Source organism: Panthera pardus, unplaced genomic scaffold (assembly GCF_024362965.1).
Source record: "Panthera pardus isolate Hobbes unplaced genomic scaffold, ASM2436296v1 HiC_scaffold_10, whole genome shotgun sequence".
NCBI lineage: Eukaryota > Metazoa > Chordata > Mammalia > Carnivora > Felidae > Panthera > Panthera pardus.
This window is the reverse complement of record NW_026526655.1, coordinates 39,974,972-40,001,026: the sequence shown is the minus strand read 5'-3', so window position 1 is coordinate 40,001,026 and position 26,055 is coordinate 39,974,972.

The following is a 26,055-nucleotide window of genomic DNA, read 5'->3' as shown; positions in this document are numbered from 1 at the left end:
ACTAAAGAATTAATGGGCTAATCAAGATAAAGAGGAAATTAAAAAGTACATGGAAACCAATGAAAATAATAACACCACAGTCCAAACCTCTGGACGCAGCAAGGCGGTAGGGAAGTATATAGCAACCCAGGCCTTCCTAAAGAAGGAAGAAATATGTCAGATACACAGCCTAACCTTACACCTCAAAGAGTTTGAAAAAGAACAGTAAATAAAACCCCAAAATAGCAGAAGAAAGGAAATAATAAAGATTAGAGCAGAAATCAATGCTATCAAGACAAAAAACAAAACAAAACAAAAACAAAAACAGTAGAACAGATCAATGAAACCAGAAACTGGTTCTTTGAAAGAATTAACAAAATTGATAAACCACTAGCCAGTCTGATCAAAAAGAAAAAGGAAAGGACCCTAATACATAAATCAAGAATGAAAGAGGAGAGATCACAACCAACACAGCAGAAATAAAAAACAGTAATAAGAGAATATTATGAACAATTATATGCCAATAAAATGGGCAATCTGGAAGACATGAACAAATTCCTAGAAACATATACGCTACCAAAACTAAACAGGAAGAAATAGAAAATTTGAACAGACCCATAACCAGTAAGGAAATTGAATTAGTAATCAAAACTCTCCCAAAAAACAAGAGTCCAGGACCAGATGGCTTTCCAGGGGGAATTCTACCAAACATTTAAGGAAGAGTTAACACCTATTCTCTTCAAGCTGCTCCAAAAAATAGAAATGGAAGGAAAACTTCCAAACTCATTCCATGAGGCCAGCATTACCTTGATTCCAAAACCAGAGACCCCACTAAAAAAGGAGAACTATAGACCAATTTCTCTGATGAACATGGATTCAAAAATCCTCAACAAGACACTAGCCAACTGGATCCAACAATACCTTAAAAGAATTATTCACCAAGACCAAGTGGGATTTATACCTGGAATTCAGGGCTGGTTCAATATCCACAAAACAACCAATGTGATACATCACATCAGTAAAGGAAAGGACAAGAACCACATGATCCTCTCAATAGATGCAGATAAAGCATTTGACAAAATACAGCATCCTTTCTTGATAAAAACCCTCAAGAAAGTAGGGATAGAAGGACCATACCTCAAGATCATGAAAGCCATATATTAAAGACTCACTGCTAATAATCATCCTCAGTGGGGAAAAACTGAGGCCCTAAGGTCAGGAACACACCAGGTATATCCATTCTCACCACTGTTATTCAACATAGTATTGGAAGTCTTAGCCTCAGCAATCAGACAACACAAAGGAATAAAAGGCATCCAAATCAGCCAGGAGGAAGTCAAACTTTCACTCTTCACAGATGACATGATACTCTATATGGAAAACCCAAAAGATTCCACCAAAACACTGCTAAAACTGATCCATGAATTCAGCAAAGTCACAGGATATAAAATCAATGCACAGAAATCGGTTGCATTCCTACACACCAATAATGAAGCAATAGAAAGAGAAATCAAGGAATCAATCTCATTTACAATTGCACCAAAAACCATAGAATACCTAAAAATAAATAACCAAAGAGGTGAAAAATCTATACACTGAAAACTATAGAAAGCCTCTGAAAGGAATTGAAGGAGACACAAAAAATGGAAAAATATTCCACTCTCCTGGATAGGAAGAACAAACATTGTTAAAATGGCAATACTACCAGAAGCAATCTACATATCCAATGCAATCCCTATCGAAATAACACCATCATTCTTCACAGAGCTAGAACAAACAATCCTAAAATTTGCATGGTACCAGAAAAGACCCCAAATAGCCAAAGCACTCTTGAAAAACAAAACCAAATCTGGAGGCATCACAATTCCAGACTTCAAGATGTATTACAAAGCTAAAATCATCAAGACACTATGGTACTGGCACAAAAACAGACAGTCAGATCAAGGGAACTGAATAGAGAACCCAGAAATAGACCTGAAAACATATGGCCAACTAATCTTTGACAAAGCAGGAAAGAATATCCAGTGGAATAAAGACAGTCTTTTCAGAAAATGGTTCTGGGAAAACTAGACAGCAACATGCAGAAAAATGAACCTGGACCACTCTCCTACACCATACACAAAAATAAACTCAAAATGGATGAAAGTCCTAAACGTAAGACTGGAATCCATCAAAATCCTAGAGGAAAAGGGAAGCAAAAACCTCTTTGACTTTAGCCGCAACAACTTCTTACTCAACACGTCTCCGGAGGCAAGGGAAATAAAAGCAAAAATGAACTATTGGGACCTCATCAAAATAAAAAGCTTCTGCACAGCAAAGGAAACAATCAGCAAAACTAAAAGGCAACCAATGGAATGGGAGAAGATATTTGCAAATGACATATCAGATAAAAGGTTAGTATCCAAAATCTATAAAGAACTTATCAAACTCAACACCCAAAAAAATGAACTGTCCAGTGAAGAAATGGGCAAAAGACATGAATAGACATTTCTCCAAAGAAAACATCCAGATGGCCAACTGACACATGAAAAATGCTCAACATCACTCATCATCAGGGAAATACAAATCAAAACCACAAGGAGATGTCACCTCACACCTGTCAGAATGGCTAACATTAAGAAACTCAGGCAACAACAGATGTTGGTGAGGATGCAGAGAAAGAGAATCTCTTTTGTACTGCTGGTGGGAATGCAAGCTCTTGCAGCCACTCTGGAAAACAGTATGGAGGTTCTTCAAAAAGTTAAAAATAGACCTACCCTACAACCCAGCAATTGCACCACTAGGTATTTATCCAAGGGATACAGGTGTGCTATTTCAAAGGGGCACGTGCACCCATAGCAGCTCTATCAACAATAGCCAAGTATGAAAAGAGACCAAGTGTCCACCGATGAATGAATGGATAAAGAAGTACACACACAGACACAGACACACACACACAGACACACACACACACACACACACACACACACACACACACACACACAATGGAGTATTACTCGGCAAGGAAAAAGAATGAAATCTTGCCATTTGCAATTACATGGATGGAACTAGAAGGTATAATGCTAAGCAAAATTAGTCAGAGAAAGACAAATATCATATGACTTCACTCATATGAGGAATTTAAGATACGAAACAGATGAACATGAGAGAAAGGAATCAAAAATAATATAAAAACAGGGAGGGGGACAAAAGTTAAGAGGGTCTTAAACATAGAGAACAAACAGAGGGTTGCTGGAGGGGTTTTGGGAAGGGGGATAGGCTAAATGAGTAAGGGACATTAAGAAATCTATGCCTGAAATCATTGTTGCACTATACGCTAACTAACCTGGATGTAAATTTATAAATAAATAAATAAATAAATAAATAAATAAATAAATATTTAAAACCATAAAAAAAAATTCCTCTTCCAAAGCATTCATGTACATTCCTCTCCTTCACCCAGGTATGATCTCTTTGTCCTCCATAATAAACATAGAATGTAGAAGGCTGATAATTAGTGCTTCTAAAACCTGCCTGATTAAAAATAAATAAAATTTAAAAACTTAAGAGGCACTTCTTAAAAATTCAGATTCTCGGGGCTCCTGGGTGACTCAGTCAGTTAAGTGGCCAACTTCTGCTCAGGTCACAACCTCGCGGTCCCTGAGTTCCAGCCTGCGTGGGGCCCTGTGCTGACAGCTCAGAGCCTGGAGCCTGCTTTGGATTCTGTGTCTCCCTCTCTCTCTCCATCCCCCTCCCATTTGCACTCTGTCTCTCTCAAAAATAAATAAACATTAAAAACAATGCAGATTCTCTTGTCCCTGTCCTAAAGTGTCTGATTCAGTAGCTCTGGTGCTAGAGCCATGAATCTGTATTCAAAGAAATTCCCCAGCAAATTTGTTATACTCAGGCATGTTTTGTAAACACTGCTATGGTATAAAAAGCAAATGCTTTAGAAAATGGGAGATTTGAGTTCTAATCATAGCCAGAATCACTAGCTGTGTGACACCAAACTAAAACTTCCTCAAGTTCTCAGTTTTCTCTTAAGCCTAACTTCATGAATTAATTAACATACATTAGGGCCCAGCACAGTGACCAGCACTAAATAGCACATGGTAATTGTGCTTGTCCTTCTTCTAAATCCCCACCCCCACCATATCACTTACCACCGTACTTTATAGTCAGCTACTTATATTGCTAGATTATGAAATCCACAAACACAGGTACCACACTTTTATTCTTGGGTCCCTAGCACCTACAATGTACCTGGCACATGGTTGGTGACCCCAAAACTACATATGGGATTATTAATAGATTCAGGACAACCTCCTAATCACCCATTACAGTTTTTTGCCCTGATTTACCACCTTGTCCAAACTCTTCCACTCTCAACAGATGGCATGTAACAACATATATTCCTTTATAATAAAAAGGAAAAAAATAGATAAAACAATACTCTTGGGACATAAAGAAAAGTTAAATTGGTGGCTAGAATTAGAGAAAAGTTGTAATAAAATTTAAAGTAAAAAAAGGAGTTTGAAGTGATTTTCTATAAATGCTTCTTTGTGTGGATGCACAAGGAAAGTGTGGATTTCATTGCTGTAATCTGCCATGTTTCTGAGTAACAAGAATACTTCGGTAGGCATTTAGACTTTCCTAGAATAGAAATGATCATCAGTGTAAATTTAACTCAGTTCCCTGTTGCAGGTGATAAAGTCAGCTCATTTTTTCTTCCTAATACAGAAGTCCCTTTCACTGTTTCATAGACTTCACATGATCCGGAAGGTGCAGCCAAATGATGGGATTCAAATGCTAACATCAAGACCAGTGAAATTTGATGAAAACTGTTTTTCAAGTAACATACATTCTATTCTTGGGTGGTGGACAGGAAACACATCTTTTAGTGAAGTAAAAATGAACTGTTTTTTTACTTACTAGCTTCTGACACACGTAGGAGGATTACTTGATAGTTTGCATTTATGTATCTGCATATGAAAAGTAATTGTTTTGCTAAGAATGATGTGCTTACGGATGTATTTTCATAACCACCTCCCTTTTGAGGAAGCTCTTGAAGAAAGGGATCAGAAAGACCAAGACTGTAGCCTCACACTCAGAGAAATGGTGGCACACAAATATTTGTTCCATTTGCGAACTCATTTTGCCCATCATCTTTCTGCAGAACCTCACTAGTAATTTATTTTCCGAAGTACTTTTTCTTAGGTTTCCTTAGATTTCCTAGAGTCTGCATAGCAAAATACTTCATCTCTAGGCCTCTAAGAGTACATGAATTTGAAGCCCAGGTCCACCATTTAACACAGTAAGTTTGGGCAAGTATTTGGTATCTCCCCAATTTTCAGTTATTTATTAGAGAAATAAAGATATAATATCAATGCCATAGAATTCATTGGAAAATTAAATTAGATAATGAATTTAGAGCACTCCCATTGCCTGGTTATTGTTATTAATTACATCATGGCAGAACTCCGGGGAATGAGCAAACCACTGCCTAGTTTTTTTGTTTTTTTAATGTTTATTTATTTTTAAGGGAGAGAGAGAGGGCACACGAGCAGGGGAGGGCAGGGAGACAGGGAGACAGGGAGACAGAGGATCTGAAGCTGTCAGCGCAGAGCCTGATTCAGGGCTTGAACTCACGAACCATGAGATCATGACCTGAGCCGAAGTCATTGTCTTAACCGACTGAGCCACCCTGGAGCCCCAGCAATGTTTAGTTTTTGATGTGCATTCCCCATTGTCTAAATTTCCATGTGCAAATCCTTATGTACTGCTTACCATTTTACAAGCACTGTACTAAATCTTTATATCTACTTTTTACAACAAAGCCTTAATGTAGATAATCTCCATTATGTAAGTCAGGAAACTGAAGCACAGAAAAATAAAATAGCTTGTCCAGAGGCAGCAGCTAATAGGTGGCAAGAATTCAGAAAGTCTGTTCCAGAGGGTTTTCTCTAAACTACAACTTTTACTGCAGCCTGCTTAGTGCAACCTGACTGAAAGCAGGTAGAACACCAACATAAACTAAATCTGTCTCAATTTAGAATTAGAGAAAAACAAATCATACTGAGATGAAATAACTTCCATAAAGCTTCAAAGAAATGCTGCATCAAAGACTTGATTAAACTCTGATGTATCAGCTCCTTGAGTTTTCTGCACTTCTTTGGAAAGCTTGCCCTTGATTTGTAACTAAGAAATATGAACTGACTACTTTAAAAACCCGTATCATGAGCAGCTGGCTGACTTTCAGGAAACTTTTCCTTCATTTTTGCTCCTGAAGAAAACAAATGCCAGTAGCAATATTCTGCTAATAGTTTTCAAACATAAAATTGTAGTTTTACAGCAGAATACTCTTGTGACTGAGGATTTTACCTCAAAATTTGTAAATCTAATTACAATTATAATGAATACTATCTCATGACTCAGAAGTTTCTTGGTATTTTTTTTTATTTTAACTTCTTCATGAATGGTAGGCACATTTATTACACTGTCACCAATAACAAAAGCAGTACAGAAAGGTTAAGTAGCTTGATGAAACAGCTAATATTACCAGCTCTAACATTTCTGTGCCTAAATACAGGAATGATAAATATCAGTCCCTGTGCCTTGGTTTTAGATCTTCAAATATACCTGAGACATTTGGGACTATCCGCTTAATCTGCCTTCACTCCAACATTAAAATCTGTCCTCTAGAATAAATACTGAACAACACTGTTATATATAGCCTGGGTCCAAATATATCTTCAAGAGAAAATACTCTTTTTTCATTAGATTAAACAAAATATATTAATTTAGTGTTCTCGGGCATATACTTCTGTAATAAAAGGGTGCATATCACACTTTCATATGTTGGAAAAGGGACATTTTAAAAATTCAAAAGCACATCATAAAATGTTCACTTAAGACAAACTGTACTCCGTAATGATACAAAATAAATCAATCAGCCTCACATTTTAATAATATCTCAATGTGACTTTAACAAAAATACTATCATATGCCTTTGCAATTGGTACCAATGTATATAATTGCAAATTGCTTAAAATATTTTAGCCTAAAATGAAATGTAAATTTTTTATTAATTGATCACAGAAGCTTAACCAAACAAATAAGAAAAAACAATTCATGTAATACTAGCACATTTAGAACCATAATTAAATGCTGAGACAACAAATATTTCCATAAACATTAAAACATTAGAAAGTGGGGGCGCCTGGGTGGCTCAGTCGGTTGAGCGGCCGACTTCGGCTCAGGTCATGATCTCGCGGTCCGTGAGTTTAGGCCCCGCGTCGGGCTCTGTGCTGACAGCTCGGAGCCTGGAGCCTGTTTCGGATTCTGTGTCTCCCTCTCTCTGACCCTCCCCCATTCATGCTCTGTCTCTCTCTGTCTCAAAAATAAATAAACATTAAAAAAAAAAAACATTAGAAAGTGATTTCTAATTTTCTAGGTAGATAGATAGATAGATAGATAATAGAGAATGGATTATTTCCCAGTAAGAACTCCAGAGCTAACCTAAGATGTCTTCTGGCAGACATGCCAATCATCAGCTTCTATAATGATCAGGTTAAAAGGTACTTTAGAAGGCACTAAACCATTCACTCAGTACATGATGTTCTCTAAGATAGGTTTCAGGCTTAATGCCTCCTTTTCTTTCAACCCTACAGGCAATCCATCCTGTAGATTTTATCTTAACCATCCTGTAGATTCTATCTTAAAAGTATATATCTTCACTTTTTTTCCCTTTCATTTGTTAATGCCCTAAGTTATGATCTTTCATCTGATTTCTGAATCTGGGAACACTCTCCAAGTTGGCTCCTCTTTCCATTTTGTCCCTGAAAGAATCACACTGCTGCTTTCTGAACACATCACTGATCTGCTCAAAAATGCCCCATTAATTGTTGGATCTTAACCTTAAAAGGTTCCCCAGGTGAAATCTGAAACTGGCCCCCAAACTCAGAGGGCAGGGAGAGTCCAATGAAGAGGTAGGCCATTGAAGATTGGTAAGTGGTGGGTTTAATAAGCAACAGAACTTACACACAAGTCTTGTCTTTGGCAGCAGCAAGATGAGTGAGTTTTCACACCAGCCAGACTCTTAAAACTAAGTTTATATAGAAGCTTTGACTGGGTTTAGTCATGTGTACCATCCAGAGAACCTCTCAAGGCTCCATCCTTGAAACAGCTCCCACAGTGGGAACGGGGCGGGGGGGGGGGGGGGCAGCATGTGAATGTCAAGGACAGGGTGGGGGTGGAGGAGCCTCTGACTGCACAGATCTAGCTCCTGGGTCAACAACCAGCAGTCTCATCCTGATGATGACCTCCTCCAACAACAGAGCAAGAGAATAGAGAATCTGATAAAAAGTGAAATTGAAATAAAGAATCTCAAACCTAAAATCAATAGAGGAAGAAGGGGCTGTTAAATGGGGTGGGTGGGCATGTCAGTGAGAGTTACATAGTGGGAGAAACTGTTGGATGACCTTCTGCAACACTAATCAACAGTGTTGTTTTTTTTCCCCCTGAATTCAATGTCCTTCACAAGTATCTCCAACCTACATTTTCTTACCTTATTTCCCAAAGTTGTACTTTATACTTCAAAATAATGGACCATTCCCTATGTCCCAAATATTCTGTTTTTACTCTCCTTCATGACTATAATTCTCTGTGTCTAGAAGTAACATATCCTCTATTGGTTTGCCTAATAAAATATGGCTTATTTTAATGACATTCACTATTTTTGCTCATCTGGCAGACACTCCCCCTTCTTCTAGTCATGGCATCCCAAATGCACTTTGTAGGACTACTTCTAGCCCTCAGCACAGAATCTTGAAAGCCTGTTGATCTCTGCCTTGTCTTACATTGGCTAGGGAGACCCTGTGTGCTCCAAGTTAGGCTGGAGAGATGCTCTACTATGGGAATTACACCAGGATTGAAATCTGTTGGGTGTCAGACATCACTACGAAAACTTCATAAAATCATGGCTCATTGATTCCTGATTTTTGATATGTGAAGCTGTTCTGGTTCCTGTCTTTTGAAGTTTATTTTTTCAACATTTCCTTCATTTCTGTAAATCATACTGGTTTTTCTAATACATATTTTTAAGAAAACTACCAGAATCAGAATGTCTAGCTTGAAGGCAATCAATTCTAACCATTAAATCATGTTGGATCCTTCTCAAATAACACATTAGTAAAGATATGTATGACTCTGAAAACCGAATTTGATTTTTCACCTGTGGTTCATGGGTCAGCAACATTAGCATCATCTGAGAACCTGTTAGAAATGCAAATTCTTGGGCCCCACCTCATGACTTCTTGAATCAGAAACCCTAGAGGTAGAGCTTAGAAATGCCCTCCAGGATGTCGCACATAGTTTCTCGCTAATATTGTGCCTTCAATTACAATCACTCATGTATCAGTTTCCTCCTATGTTCTCCCCATCAACATCACATATTCATCTTTGCCTCCCCAATAACATCCATTACAGCATCCTATATATAGTAGGAGCTTAATAAATATTTGTCATGCTGAATTAAATATGTCTATTCAACAGTGGCAATAAAAAGCAGCTATTATCATTCACCTTATTTTCACCCTTATATTTTTATATAACAAAATCTACACTTATCTTTTAATCACACATTCAACCCCACGCTATCAGAAGCATAAATTATTGATTATTTATAAATATAAAAGAATCAAAAAGAAATAGTAATATGATAGGAGAAGATAGGATTCAGTAGGCAGAGAGGAAAAGATTAGGACCTGAGGTCCCTGGGTGGGGAAAAACACCTATTCTGGAACAATGCTGGGAGTGTCTGACCATAGCAACCCCCTCAGGGGTAAGGTTCCTCTTAAGAATGTAACAGACCCCACCTACTCCCCTTCAGGTTTCCCTCAGGAATTTGACAAAAGACAAAAGTATGGCCTTAGACCACTCCTCATACAATGAAAACGGGACAATCAGGAATGGACAACCCAGCACCTAGAGCTATCAAGCCAATAAGGGTAGAATCTGAGAAGGGATGAGGGGAAGCAGAGGGGGAGGGCTGACCAGAACCTTATAAAACAAGAACATTCACCTATAGTCAGTCCTTGGGCATTCACTTTCAAATGTCCCCTCTCTGTTAACAGAGGTTTCCTACTATTCTTCCTTTCTAATCTTACACTAATAAACTTTTACCTGCTTGATGCTCATTTCGTGTCCACCTCTTCATTCTTTGAAGTGATGAGACAACGAATCCTGGATATTGTGGTAAAAAAAATCCTGCAACAGTGTTTCCATGTAAATTAAACTCATATTTAACAGTTTCTCTAAAACTTTTCCTCTGACGTAGAAAAAAAATGAGTCATTCAAGTCTTTTACACTAACAGTATTAATAAAAGAATAGTTCTCTCTCTTCTTTGAATTCCTTTCCTTTTTGTTGACTGTAAATATACTATTTATCTATATGCAATGAACATATGTGATAAGTTTTGATTACCTGTCTTCTATGAATTCCCAAACTAATAAATAATAAAATTTTCATATCTGCGATCTCTTCCATATTTCTTAAAGGCTAATCTAGGCATTTGCAGAGTGGGAAAGAGGTATCACTGTTGACCAAATGTGCCCAAATATTCAATTCTGGCATTAACTGAATTTTCTGCTTTCATCAGTTTTTTGGCTTATTTTAAATTCAACCTAACCAAAAAACTATGCCTATGCCAAAAATAACCTATGCCAAAAAATAATTTATGGCATAAGCTTGTTGTTTTAAAATAAGCTTTTGTCATTGTGTTTTAAAGTATGTTTCTTCGTGGGGCACCTAGATGGCTCAATCGGTTAAGCGTCCGACTTCGGCTCAGGTCATGATCTCACAGTTCATGGGTTCAAGCCCTGCATCAGTTTCTGTGCTGACAGTTCAGAGCCCGGAGCCTGCTTCGGATTCTGTGTCTCCCTCTCTCTCTCTGCCCCTTCCCTGTTCATACTCTGTCTCTCTCAGTCTCTCAAAAATTAATAAACATTAAAATAAAATTTAAAAACAAATAATAAAATAAAATATAACAAAACAAAATAAAATAAAATAAAGTTCCTTAGTTAAATCTGAGATTCTGAACTTGCCATCGGAGTGATGGCCAGCTTGGAGCTTATTTCTGTTTTAACAGTGTAATTTGAGCTTCTTACATGTCCAGGTAGAACCATTCTGTGCAGAGTAAAATTATAATAATACAAATTTATTTAACTGACTGCTTTGGTACAACTTCATAATTATTTGGGACTTCAAAATTTCATCAGGCCCAGTCCCAAACTATCTGCACTTCTCCACAACTTGCATCTCATAAAAGCAGGCACCAAACACACAGTAAAACACTTTCTTGCACAGTCTGAATATATATTTATATAATAAAATCTATTAGTTTGCTTAAATAGCATTATTGATTATATCACAATTATTGTTTCCAGTAAATCAATTCCTTTCTTGTTGAACATTTTTCTATTAACTGAGTCACTGTTTTCTACTTAGTTTTTTATGTACCTAGCAATAATTTAGCCCCGAACCTTCCACAGAAATATGTGTAATCTCAGCACTGTCGAATATAGCATATAATTCATCTTTCTTCCACTCTTATACTTACTTGAGAGCTCAGGAGAGTAAAGAATTTGAGGCTGAAAATAATTTTTGCTCAGATATTCAAAAACATTTTATTTGTCTTCTAGACTTCTTTAAATGTTTGTTTGTTTGTTTGTTTGTTTTGAAGGCAGAGAGACAGAGACAGAGACAGAGACAGAGAATCCCAAGCAGACTCCATGCTCAGCACGGAGCCTGACCCAGGGCTCCATCCCACGACTGTGACATCACCACCTGGACCTATTATCAGGAATCTGAGGCTTAACTGACAGAGGCACCAGATGTCCTGCTTCTAGTATTGTTTATAAAGCCCAGTGATATCCTGATTTTCGATCTATTCTGATTCCCAATCTTTTGCACTTTTATGTACGTATAAGGTTAGAGGTGAAGGGAAGGGGCTGCCCATGGGTGATCAGATGAAACCGCACTTGTTTGAGTGACTGCACCACAAAATCTTAATTGGACCAATCCTTCAACTTCTTCATAGATGTTAAGAGTGGATAATGGCATTCTGGTAGTTGAGTAAGTGCAGGAACTATGGCTTCACCATTTTCTCCCTTTACTCTCTGTGTAATGCCTCCCCTCCACTTTCAGGGATTCTCATATCCCTGATTTTGCCACATTTTTGGCTAAGTATCCCCAAAATATAAGCCTGTTGGAAAGATCAAGAAGATTAAATACCTAAAATACTTGGACTACATAGGAAATCTGAGAGCCTAACTGCTTATACAGATTTTCAATTGATCCTTGCACTCCAATGTAAACATATCCTGAGCCTTTTTAGTTCTCTAGACATACATTGCTTTCCATTGTTACCTGTATAATAAATTATGTTTCCATTTCCTCCTGCTTGCCAAGTCACTAGCAACTGGTCCATCTGCTTTCAGTTTCCTAAAATTTTGTCGACATCTCTATATTGCTGCCTTCAATTCTCCCCTTAAAAAGCCTTTGCTGCTTTTTTCTTCCTTGTTGTTTTAATGTCATGTTAATGTGGTTTGGGAAGGTAGCAAAAAAATATTTGCTCGGCCTGCCATGATCAATCTAAAATCTTGAAAGGTAATTTTAATACTAAAAAAATTCAGTAGTATAATTTAGCAATTACAAGTATGGGCTCTGAATAAAGATGGGTATGAATCAAAGCTCTATGACTTACTAGCTTACTTAGTGATAGAGCTATGTACCGAATCTTTTGTGCCTATTTTCATATCTAAGAACTTAAGAGACTTATTAAAAGAAGTAAATGAGAAAATATATCTAAATAATATAAAAGCTCACTGAATGGGGGCCCCTGGGTGGCTCAGTCAGTTGAGCTTCTGACTTCGGCTCAGGTCATGATCTCACGGTTTGTGAGTTCGAGCCCCGCATCAGGCTCTGCGCTGACAGCATAGAGCCTGGAGCCTGCTTCGAATTCTGTGTCTCCCTCTGTCTCTGCTTCTCCCCCACTCATGCTTTATCTCTCTCCTTCAAAAATAAATTAAATTTTTTTTTTTTAATTTATTAAAAAAAAAGCTTAGTAAATGTTACTAAGAGACCACATCATATATTCACATATGTAAGTAACTTAAGTGTTTCTTTTATGCCAAGCAACTTTGATATTTTACACACCTCACATCTAATCTATCAATTCAGCCTACCAATTCTTCCTACCAGATATGTCTCCATGTGGCCATCTTTCCTAAACTTTGGTAACAGCTCTTCATGGAGACCAATACCCTGTCCCCATGGGACTCTGCACCACCCTCCCCCCCACCCCCCTGCCATCTACTGTTGGTCTTCTCCAATCAGTTCTCCACACAGCAGCCACAGTGACTCTTAAAACATAAATGTGTTCATAGCCTTCTGCTTTAAACAACTCATGGAGTTTTCTGTTGGACTTAGAATCATGCCTAAATGTCTTGTCATAGTCTACAGAACACTGAATGACAAATCTCTGCCTGTTTTGCTGTCTCTCCTTCTTGATCTCTGTGCTCCTGATATTATGAGCTGCTACTTCTTTAGATATGCTAAGTTCTTCTCCAGTTCAGGGACTTTGCCCATATTTCTTCTCTGCCTGGACAACTCTTGTCCCTGTATCTCTGACAACTAACTCCATTGAATCGTTCTGGTCTCAATCTACACGTTACCTGTTCAGAGAGGCTATCCCTGACCATACACCCTGAAAAAGGTCTTTATTCTCATTCTCATTCTGCTCATTTTCTCAGCAACACCCCTTTTCATAGCCATTATCACACCCAATAATTGTTTACTTATAACTCTATTAAGTCATGTGCCTATTTTCTAGAAATAATAAAACATATTGGGATATTTGGTGACTTGGGTCCAGTTACAGATAATGTTGTTCTCTTAATTCCCACTCTAGCCTCAACAGCTGTCTAGGTACCACACACTAGGTCTATCTTTTGATCATTAGTTTTGGTGGTACCATCCTGCATTCATCCCTCTCTATTCTATCTACCAATAGAAACTCTCAGATGTCTATTGGAAAATAAACTTAAGGTGCTGAAGTTTTATCATATAATATACCATTAGGTGCTAAAGTTTTGTTATGTAACCGACCTTAAGTAAAGTACAAATGTGCAAAGGATGTGATTAGAGCATATGTCTTAATTAGATTCCATTTTATCATACATGTGAATGACATATGCTATTATTAGGAGTACTGGACAAATAAGTAAAGATCAAGTGACTAAGAAAACTTTTAGAAATTAAACTATATTTTGTGCATACTGAATAATAATGTTTCTTAAGCAAGATCACATTCCTGGAAAGGAATTGATTATTGTGTTCAGTCATCACAGAGTGGTTGGGTTTCCCATAACCAGTCATTACTACCTTCATTTATAATGATCATATACTGAAAGACTACATATTCACTAAATTGCTTTTTGAATGCTTCTACACAAAAAACCTAAGATTGAGTGATATAAACTAAAGACATTAGACAGATGTAGGGATCAGGAAAATGTTAGCCTTAAAACTACATATCCAGTTTAAAGTTCACATAATTAATTTCCTTCCTTCCTTCCTTCCTTCCTTCCTTCCTTCCTTCCTTCCTTCCTCGTTGTTATGGTTTTGAAGAAGAGTCACTGGGGAGAGCAACTATAGTCTATGAAATGGTTCTAAAGTTCTTGTTATTATGTTACTATGTATGGGTATGGTTATGGTGTTTTACAGACTGGTATTTATCTATTACTTTATTAGAGCTACAAAAAAAAAAACTAAGGTAAAAAAATTATAGATAGCTTGAAGACTTATAAGAAAAAAATAAAGCAGAATTTTTATGTCATAACACCAAGCATGAAAAACAATGTTTGTGTTTGATTTTAAAAATTGATTTCATTCATTTATTCATCCATTTATTTATCCAAAAAATAATAATTTAACAACTACTGAGTGCTAGGTACTACATTAGGCACTGGGTATATAACAATTAATAAAATAAAATTTCTCTCTAATAAAATATACTTTCTATAGGTAGAAAACATAAAATAGACATACAAACATGTCAGGGGTACTATAAAAACAAACAAAACCAAACAAAGGTAGGACAAGTAAAATAAACCAGAGAGAAAATGATGACATTGGGACAGAGATTTGAAGGAATTAAGAGAGTAAGCTATATGACTATCAGAAAAAGCACTGAGAAAGTACGGAAGAATGAGCATAGGCTTGGGAGCACATAAAGGAGCCAGAATTAGGAGAAAAGAGCTGAACAGGGATAACTGGTGGCATAAGGTGAGAGATGAGGTCAAAATGATAATGAAGGCCTAGACTATGTAGCATTTTATAGGCATGGCAAAGACTTTTCATATAATTTAGCAGTATATGAAAAGCCATTGAAAGGGGTTTGAAGAAAAAGTTACTTTCTGTAATATTAAATGATCTATATCCAGACACACACACACACACACACACACACACACACACACACACACACACACAAACTTATTCTCACCATAAATGGGACTATTGCAAGCAATTTCCTAGCAAAAATTTTCAATGTAAGTTTTAAAAACTTCAAGTAGAGTGTATTGTTTATTAGGAATCCCTCTTCCTAAAATCTTTGGACCAAAATCATTTAAAAAACCTGTCACAATGTATCAAACACTAGTGCTAGAGACAGAGGATATTAAAATTATCACTGTCATGGGATAGTCTTAACTTCCACTAGAATGATCTTTTTAATGATTCTAGTAGAGTGAGGTTTTAGAAAAATATTCTGTTTGCCGGATGCACGTATGTTTATAAGAAAAATATAAAAACTTTCATTTTGCATTTTAGAATCTACATACTAAGATAGTGGTGGTGAAAGTACATGCTAGATCAATGTCCAAATGGCTTTTGATGAAAGGTTTATAGACCTGTTTGGTATTCGACACAAGGCCAAATATGCAAAATTGCTTGTTTCATGCATTTAAAACCACAGTTTTTAAGAATTATGAAACCTATAAACATTTGTAAGTTGTCTAGTTAAGTGATTTCTTATTCTGCAAGGGTTCCTTTTTTACTATTTTTAATTGATGCATTATTTCCTCTCCAAAAATAATTTCTTATTTATCTATAAAAAAGAAGTCTACTTTAGATGTGACCTTATTCTAATACATAATTGATTCAACAATGGAAGAAAAGAAAAAGGGAAGTGAAATCAGTTTTGATGACTTTGCCTTTGAAATACTATAATAAATGTGAGGCTGAGGATTGAGAGCAGCAATCAGAAATTATGTGGACTCCTTTAAGCAGAATTATATTTCACCGACACAATCCACCAGGCTGGGTAATGGAGAAAATTCATAATAACTAATTGCTGCTATATCAGTTTTAATATCCACCCTCGTTTCGAGAACTTGATATATCCCAACTCTCAAGGGTATGCCTATAATTATGCTTTTGAGGTGTTCAAGTGCTTTATCACAGAGAGACACTTGAACTCCAGTGTGAGAAGGTTAATTATTTAGAATATCCTTGAGAACATTCTCTGGTATGAGTGGATTACATGAAGACACCTTGAAGTGACTACAAAAGTCCCAAGAAAGATAAATGTAAAAATCAATGATTTGTCTATGCTGAGTCTCAGAGGACTGCTTTAGAATATTAATGACATTAGCTACTAACCCTGTTTTTGGAAACTGTTTCAAAATGTTATTTCTTCCTCTGGCAATGAATTTCTCTGGAGGATTGTGCTTAAATTCAGTTAAAATTTTTAATTTACTGACTTATATTATGGAATTAATCCATATAAATCATTTGGTGATGAATAAACATGGCTTGCCTGTCATGTGTGTCTTTCTGTGGTCTTCAGTGTATGATTTCATAATTATAAGGCTTTTATTAATTATAACATGGGTTTATAATTCTGAACTACTAGTTAGAACACTCTGGGTTTAGGCTATGCTCCATATTCAAGAGTCTCCTGAAGTTTATGTAACTTCATAAACATAAATTAGGAAAAAGTTGAAAGTTTCAATGGTCTACTTCCTTGCCCATACATTAGATGTCCAAAGAATATTTATGGACTGAATGTCCCCAGGCTAAGGAAATGCACTGTTAAATCCTACTCACATTTTACCTGTCTTTAAATGTGAGCACCTACCTTCATTGAAGATGAGAAATTTTCCCTAAAAATACAAGATTTCCTTTTTTGTTCTATGTAATGAAGCTATTAGTTTTCCTTCTTCATCCACCTGGGTTTAAATTCCTTTGTCTTTAATGTAATCAGTGGTCTGATCAAAAGTCTTCCCTTTTCTTTCTAGAACCACTTCTCTTTGGAGTCGTGGTTCTCCCCAGGATCACCAGTTTGGCAGCATTTGTAACTCACAACTAAACTTGGCTCAATGTAGGTAGCAGATTGTATGACACAGCTCAGTGTCACAGAAAGTATCTTACATATCGTTATTTTAAAAATCTTTTTTTTTTAACTCCATTAGCTCAGGCATAAAGAGAAATTTATTGGGAGGATAATGATATATCATACAGAATCCTAAGAAGATTTGAACAACTCGGGAGGAACCAAGCATCTCTGAAGTAGAATTTGTGGATCTTCCCTTTATTACAAGGGATAGATGATACAGTCTTGCTCGATTGACATCTCATTTCTGTGACTTGGTAAAAACTACAAAATTCCTGGGAAAGAGAATTTGATTAAGTGGCTTGGGATTGGCAGTCACCACTCGCCAATTATGTGTGGCTACACATGGAGTCTCTCAGTGGATGTGTTAGACCCGCGCTCTGCAGATCAGGTGCATTTCCCTGAGGAGGGGGAAACAACAGTGATTCAAGTAGTCTGCCTGGAAGTGCCTACTACACTCTCTTGCAAGACACTCCACTCTTGTTAAAGAACCTGGAACCTCAGCCCTGAACTCCTCATCCATAGCAGTACACACTGTATCTCCCAATGGATGCTTATTTTCCATGCTTTGCTATCCTGTAGAACCACTGATGTAGTCAGAATAGCAAGGGGCCTCCTGGATTCTAAGCATACTTCACATGGTGACTTTTCTGCCAGTGTTAGTCTAGTCTTACGCTTTTTCTTGTTACTAGTATATAACCACTTTTCTTTCTTCTGTTTATTTAATTAATTAATTACATAGATGTCCATTGGACATATGCTGAGTATTGGGCTAGGAGCTGGGGAGACCCATTTTGGAACTACTAGGCTGTCCGGCACAAAGTACATGTTTTCTTTGCTGGTTTAATCCTCCCCCTCTCATAACATATTAAATGTTAATTAAATTCACACAGTGCTTTGCATTTTACCCAGACTTTATGTCTATCATCTTACCTATTCTCTGAGATAAGCAGACCAGATATTGTTATTCTCATGGAGAAGAGGAAACTGAAGCTCTGGGAAAGTAAGAGCTTTATTCAAGTTTTCATAGCTACTAAATAGCAGATCTAGGACTCCAGTGAGTGTCTGATAGTGGACCCAGTAGTAATTTCATATTGTGGACTGTGATTTTCTTCTCCTGTCCCTCCACTGTTGAAAGAACCACAAGCATGAGTACTTTCGAGATATAAAGAAGTCAAATGAAGGATGACAATACATATTTGGTAAGTGTATGCTACATCTACAAGTCTAAAAATATGTACTGGAACTATTTAGAAAATTGATAATATGTAGCCAATAATTTGGTTGTACACCACAATACTGTCTTTAACAAAATCCATTAGTTTTAGCTTAGTTAAATAATTTTAAGAAAAAAAATTGAATAAGAGTTAGTCTTACTCTAAATTTTATGATGATTCAATGGTCTCTAGTCTTGATTAGAGATGAAACAATAGATATATAACCACTATCCAATGTCACCAGAGAAGGTTTTTATGACACAAATTTGCTAGTGATAAATAATCATTACTTGTACCAATTACCAAGTTCCTAAATTATTGGATTCCACAAATACTTAGAACCCAAGCATGACTGCTGAATCAAATATTATTTGGTTGAAGGAAGAATATACACTCATAAACATAAGAAGTTAATTTTCCATCAAAATATTTAAGTACTTATCATGGTTAAGGATAACAAAATAAGTTTTTGAACAAAAATATCTAAGTCAGTGTCTGTGAAATGTTAGCAAATGACATTTGAATCAGTAACATTTATTAAATATCTGCTGTGTGACTGACATGATATTACATAAATGGAAAGCTAAAAATAAATGAATAAAATAAATAAGAATAAAATGTCAGAAAGTTTCTTTTAAGAACTTTGATAACTTGATTTGGTGAATCGTGAACTGAGAGGCTTATTTATACATATATTTTTACAGCTTTCCTACAAAGTTCCATTTATGATTCCATCTCAGTCACTTTTGCATTTTGAAAGTAGTCATGGAAAATTTATCTTTATGGTCAATTTTGAAAACCATAATCCTAATTCTACACTATGAAAATATCAAAGACTTTCTGAAAACAATGTAACATGATGATGTTTCCATCACCACTTCACATACCTCCTGCTACCTTCCTATACTTTCCATATACCTCTACCTACTTGATTCTGTACCTCAACACTTTTGGCATTAATAACTTTGAGACACTTAAATTTCATCCATTCATTCAAACTAGCATTTTAAAGAATATTTTAAAGAATCCATGATATACCAGCCACTATCAGTAGTGAGGCTGATAGAAGAGAGAGAAGATGCTGGGATTTTATTGTTATTGGCAGTGGGGATGGAAAGAAATGGATGAAGGTGAGACATTTGGGAGATATAATTATCCTTTCTTGGTAATTGTGGAATGTTGGGAGGTACCTGTCTCCCAAGGTTTGGTCAGTGAATAGATATCTAACTATATTAGATATAGTCGCTCAAGCAATTTTTGTTCCAGAAGACTTAATGGGTTTCTTTTTTTTTAAATTTTTTAACATTCATTTTTGAGAGACAGGGAGAGACACACAGTGTGGGTGGGGGAGGGGCAGCGAGAGAGAGACAGAATTGGAAGCAGGCTCCAGGCTCTTAGCTGTCAGCACAGAGCCCATCATGGGCTTGAACCCACGAACCATGAGATCACGACGTAAGCACAAGTTGGATGCCTAACTGAGTGAGCCACCCAGGTGCCCCTGAATTGATTTCCAATGAAAGCATTTTGAAACATTTTATTAGTGTTTATGTTCCAAGCAGTCTTATGAAGGTAAATATATTTGGAAGATGCATTCAGTTTTCCTGATGTTTGTCTTCGCATCATTATGAGATTTATACAAAATATGTTCAACATAAACCTTTAAAATGCACTTACAATAAAGCAAAACAGACTTGTCAACAACTAAATAGGCTGTCAAAATAAATATAATGTCAGATAAAAGTTACAAACATTGAATAAAAAATTTCAATGTGTGTTTTAAGGTTTCACTTTTAAGCAACCTGAAACAAATGTCTTTTCAAAGCTTTCTCTAGCCAGTAGATGTTATTACTAAGGAGGAATAATTTCACTAGTAGGTGCATTACTGTCACCTAAATTAGGAGAGTCCACAGCCCCACAGATGTTTCTCAGACAAGCAGATGGGGACTTCATGGACGATTTGCCCTTCTTCCCAGGAGCAAGTGTCAATCTGGAGGAGATTTGAAAACCTGCCACTTAGTACCACAAAACACTTACTCGAACTGAATCCATATTCTAGTTGTCATCACAACGTAGGAACTTTTATCTTGAGTTTACTGTGTAAACAAAACACTCACCATAAGGCAAGATGGTGTGGTCTCACAGTTCTCTGGATTTAAGTGTGTATACTTCCTTAATTTCTTTCTTTCCGCAAAAGGACTGCATCCCTTGGCTAGTTTTTTTTTTAATGAAACATTTCAGACATCCAAAATGCCTAGAGGATAAGTTAAGCAATACTTAGGAATACACCATCCAGCTTGAATATAAAACTTGAAAAGGACAGAAGAGCTCTGTGTGCCTCTTTAAGATCACATTTCTCTCCATATCCATCAGAGGTAGTCTCTACTTTGAATTTAGTGTTTTCTGTTCCCATGCATTTCTTTATATGTTTATTATGTATAGACTGAACCTACAATATTGTTTGGCAGGTTTTAAACTTTAAATAAATAGTGTACTGGTTATTCAACAACTGTCTCTCAGCTGCCACCCATCTTCTACACTCTGTTGTGTGATGCTGGGGCAGGGACTCTGCAGACCACATTTCTGCTTCACGAGCTGGTTTCCTGTTGGGATCTACCAATAGAAGGACCAGACGGAGATTGAATATTGGAGAAAAAGGGGATTTGCTTCTTCTGATTTGTTTCCTATTGCTGTGATCGTTAGCTTGGCAACTTGTCTTCACTCCAGCAGCAGCAGTGTCTTCCACTGGTAGCAGTTGAATCCAGTTTGTAGTTTTTATATTCCCAGAACCAGCCTTCTGGCCACCTCCTGGGAGGCTAGGCACTAGCGCTCGATGCCCCTTACCTTAGCAGTTTGGATCCCAACTTCATAGGGTCCTTCCTGGTTTGCAAACAACAGCACCAATTAATTAGGCCCTTTTCTCCAGTCTGAGTTTCAGTTTTGTTTCTACAGCCCCAGGGAATTTCAGCTGCTCTCTGCACCTACTATTCTGAGATTCCAGAGTCCCCTTTTTGCTTTTTCATTACTTCATTGACTAGATACAAGTGTGTTCCTGTTAACAATTTTGTTAAATTCTCTGTGTCACCCGATTCTAATTTAAGTGGTATCATTAATGTAGGTAATATGCTTGAATGTACAGTTTTCAGCCAGAATTTTGTTTCTAAGCCTTATCTGTGACGTTTGTACAGGTCTAGTGAAGCCGTCTTCACTGCTGTAGAGGATTCTATCATGCTGACATGTCACAATTTATATATTCATTCTTCTTGGAATGGATTGCTTAAAAAAATGCTGCTCTACATATTTTTATGATGGCTCAGTGCACATGCTGGTCTAGACAGTGCTAGAGATTCTCAGATTAACTATCAAGAAGTTATGGATTTGTTGATCCACAGAATGTGTGCACTTTTAACTTTACAAAATAACGCCACCTTGCTTTCCAATGTAGCTGCATCAAATTATACTCCCATAAAGAACTGCATAAAAATTCCCATTGATCTAGGTATTATCAGTGTTCTTAATTTCTTAATTCTGAATGGAAAATGGTTATTTTATTGTGCTTTTAATTTTTATTTCCTTAAGGTTGAGCATTTCTTCCTATGTTTATTGGCTATTTGTATTTCTCTCTAGAATCATTTGTTTATATAGTTTGTACATTCCCTTGGTTGTTGTTCTTTTATTGATGTATTCTTCATATGTTATAGACTCTAATCTTATGCCATTTTTAAATGCTCTTCAAGTATTTTCTCCCAATCTGTGGTGTCTCTTCACTTTTAACGGTGTCTTTTGATGAACAGGCAATTTTATTTTGAATGTGTCAAATTGATCAATCATAATATTCATGACTTATGTTTCTTCAGTGTCTTGTTAACAATTTCTTGAGACCATAAAGTTATTCACCTATAAAATACTTGCTTACTCTATTTTGGTCCTTAACCTACTTGATGTTTTACATATTCAATTTTATTTTATTTTTCATATAGATAACCTAGTATTTATTGAATGGTCTATCCTTTTATGGTGATCTGCAATGCCACCTCTGATATTTATCCAATTTCCAGATGTTATTTCTGGGTTCTATTGATCTATTTGTCTGTCACCATGGCACATTATTCTAAGTGTTACAGCTTCATAAAAAGACATAGGACAAGAACCTTCTCTACTCCCTGCCTTTTACTCCTTCATCACCATCTTTAACTCCTTTAACATTTTCTTGGCTCCCCTTGCCTTTTAATCTTCCATATAAAAATTTCAAATTAGTCTATTATTTTTCATGAAAAACTATGTTGTGGGACGCCTGGGTGGCTCAGTCAGTTAAGCATCCGACTTCAGCTCAGGTCATGATCTCACGGCTCCTGAGTTCAAGCCCAACGTTGGGCTCTGTGCTGACAGCTCAGAGCCTGGAGCCTGCTTTGGATTCTGTATCTCCTTCTCTCTCTGCCTCTCTCTCTCAACAATAAATAAACATAAAAAAAATTTAAAAAAAGAAAAACAATGTTGTAATTTTGGTTGGCTTTTCAACATATTTATAGATTAATAGGAAATGTTGGCACCCTTTGATATAAAGTCTTATTCTTCATGGGTATGGGATTATCTCTATTTATGTAGGTCTCCTTTATTGTCTTTTAATACATTTTAATAATTTTCTCCATGAAGACCCTTTTAAAAAGCATTTTTCCTACCCTATTACTTTTTTGTTGCTATTGTGAATGGTATCTTTTTTTTTAATTTTTATTTCTTTATTTTGATAGAGAGAGAGAGAGAACAAGCAGGGGATGTGCACAGACAGAGGGAAAGAAAGAATCCCAAGTAGGCTCCACACTCAGCATGGAACCCGACACAGGGCTTCATCTCACAAAAATGAGGTCATGACCTGAGCCGAAATCAAGAATTGGTCGCTTAACCAACTGAGCCACTCAGGTACCCTGAAAATGGTATCTTTTTTAAAATTACATTTTCGGGGGTGCCTGGGTGGCTCAGTCGGTAAGCATCCGACTTCGGCTCAAGTCATGATCTCACGGTCCCTGAGTTCAAGCCCCACGTCGGGCTCTGTGCTGACAGCTCAGAGCCTGAAGCCTGTTTCGGATTCTGTGTCTCCCTCTCTCTCTGACCCTCCCCGTTCATGCTCTGTCTCTCCCTGTCTCAAAAATAAATAAACGTTAAAAAAATTTTTTTTAATTACATTTTCTGTCTGTTGCCACTAATAGAAATATAACTGACATTTGTATATTTATTTTCATCAGAACTCTTGCTGAAATCTGATTAATTATAACAATTTGTATATTCTTCTAACATTTCCTTTAGAAGCCATCCACACCTTCAAATACTGACAGTTGTTTTTAATTTTGAATCATGATACTTTAAATTATATTAGTAGGTGCATTAGGACTACCGCATGTGCAATATTAAATAATCAATGACAGAGGGCACCCTAGTCTTTCCTTTTGCCTAATTTTAAGAGAAATATTTTTAAATTTATTATTAAGTATGAATTTTCCTTTGTATAACTGGTAGATATACTTTTTCAATGTTGAGGAAATGTCCTTCTATTTACAGTTGGCTGAGATACTTATTTACTTAGCATGAATGGGTGTTTAAGTTTATAGAAAGCTTTGTCTAAATCTGTTGAGATTGGGACCACTGAAGAGCAGAACTCAGTTGAGTGTGCACAGACAAAATCTTTTTTCCCCCCTTCACTTCATACCTATTTTATGTCCTGGCTTTCTCCTGACCTCGGATGAAATATAATGTAGATCACGTGGTGTTTCCTGTCAATTCAAGTCTAAAATCACTTCTAAGCCCCAAAATAGTGTCATTATAGTGCTACATTATCCATGTGGGGTTAATCTGAAATCTGAGCTTTACCAGTCCAGAGACTTTTTCCATTTCCAAGCTTGGTTTTGTATCAGACCTGGAAGACAAGGAACATGATCAACTTATTTTCTCAGAACTCTGTCTCCTCTACTGTTCACTAACTGTCGTGGACCCTCCAGAGTAAGAGCAAGGGGGAGAAAAAAACAAAACAAAAAAAACAGGACTTGTTTTAAGTGCCTCGTATTCTCCAGCTCCAGATTAGAAACTTTTGGACTTGACAGATATTCAAAGCTGCCATTTTTCTTTCTGGAGAGCATTTCTGAGATATCTAAATGCTTTCCTCTGAAAACTTTCAACCCCAATTCCTGTGTTACAGGTTATATCATCTTCAGTGTAACATTTATGACTCTGACTCTCAGTTTCTGTGTTTCCGGGAGTTATTTTTTCTGTGTGTCTCCCTCTCCAAAAAATTCTGTTTTGCATAAAGTCCCATTCATGAATGGTCTGTGCTGGTTGAATCTTTTAAAAAAAGATAGGCCAGTGCAAATTTCACCCACCCCAATTTAGTCTAACCTCTCTATTCTCTCCAGCCTTGGGTCCATAGCTACATCCTCTTAATATGCTTTTCAAGCATATTTAGCAAACTAATCTCCTGTGGGCTCCAAAACCTAGGGCCCCAAACCCCAGGGACACATATATAAAGTAGCTCCTTTGTATTTCATCTCTCTTTGTTTGAAGACCCTCTCCTCACTTTCCCTGAAAGTTGTCAGGAGGAAGCATGAGCACTCCAACAACTCTGTGCAAGAAATATTCCCAACTAATCTCTCTAACCAGCTGATCAACGCTTTCATTACCCTTTGTATATCCTTGTATCAGGTGAAAGCCAAGCATCCCCTAATTAGTTTTCTACCATTTCTCCTGCAAATTCTTAAATGTGCAAGTATATGGGACCTACTGTTTTGTTCCTGTTCTTTGTAGTTTCTGTAAAACAGAAAAGTGCTCCTTTAACATACTCTTGTAAGATGATCCACTCATTTTTTTTTCAATCTGTTAATATACTGAATTGAGTTAATAAATTTTGTAGTTTTAAACCATTCTTGTCTTTCATCTATGTTTACAAGTGGTCATTCACAAAATACCATCATTGATACTTAACTGAACAAAGTCAGCCTAATTGCCATTCCTTCTCTCTGGCTGCTTTTAAATCTTCTCTTCGTCTTTGGTGTTCTGTGTTTCATTATGATTTGCCTAAATGTAGTTTTCTCTTATTTATCCTGTTTGGGAGGTATGATGTTTCCTGAATTTGAGAATGTATAATTTTCATCAATTTCGAAAAATTTTCAGTCATTTGTTTCTTTCCTACTCGTTCACTATCTTTTGAAACTCCAATTAAAATATATTCAACATCAATCTATCCTCTGTGTCTCTTAACCTCTCTTTTATTTCTTTTTCTTCTTGTCTCTTGAGTAATTTATTTACATTTTTTCTGCTTATGAATAATCTTTTCAGAAGTATCTAACTTGCTATTTTTACATATTCAAGGTATTTTTAATAACAATTTTTTATTTGTTTCACTTTAAAATTTGTCTGTTTGTTTATGATAGCATATTTTTTTC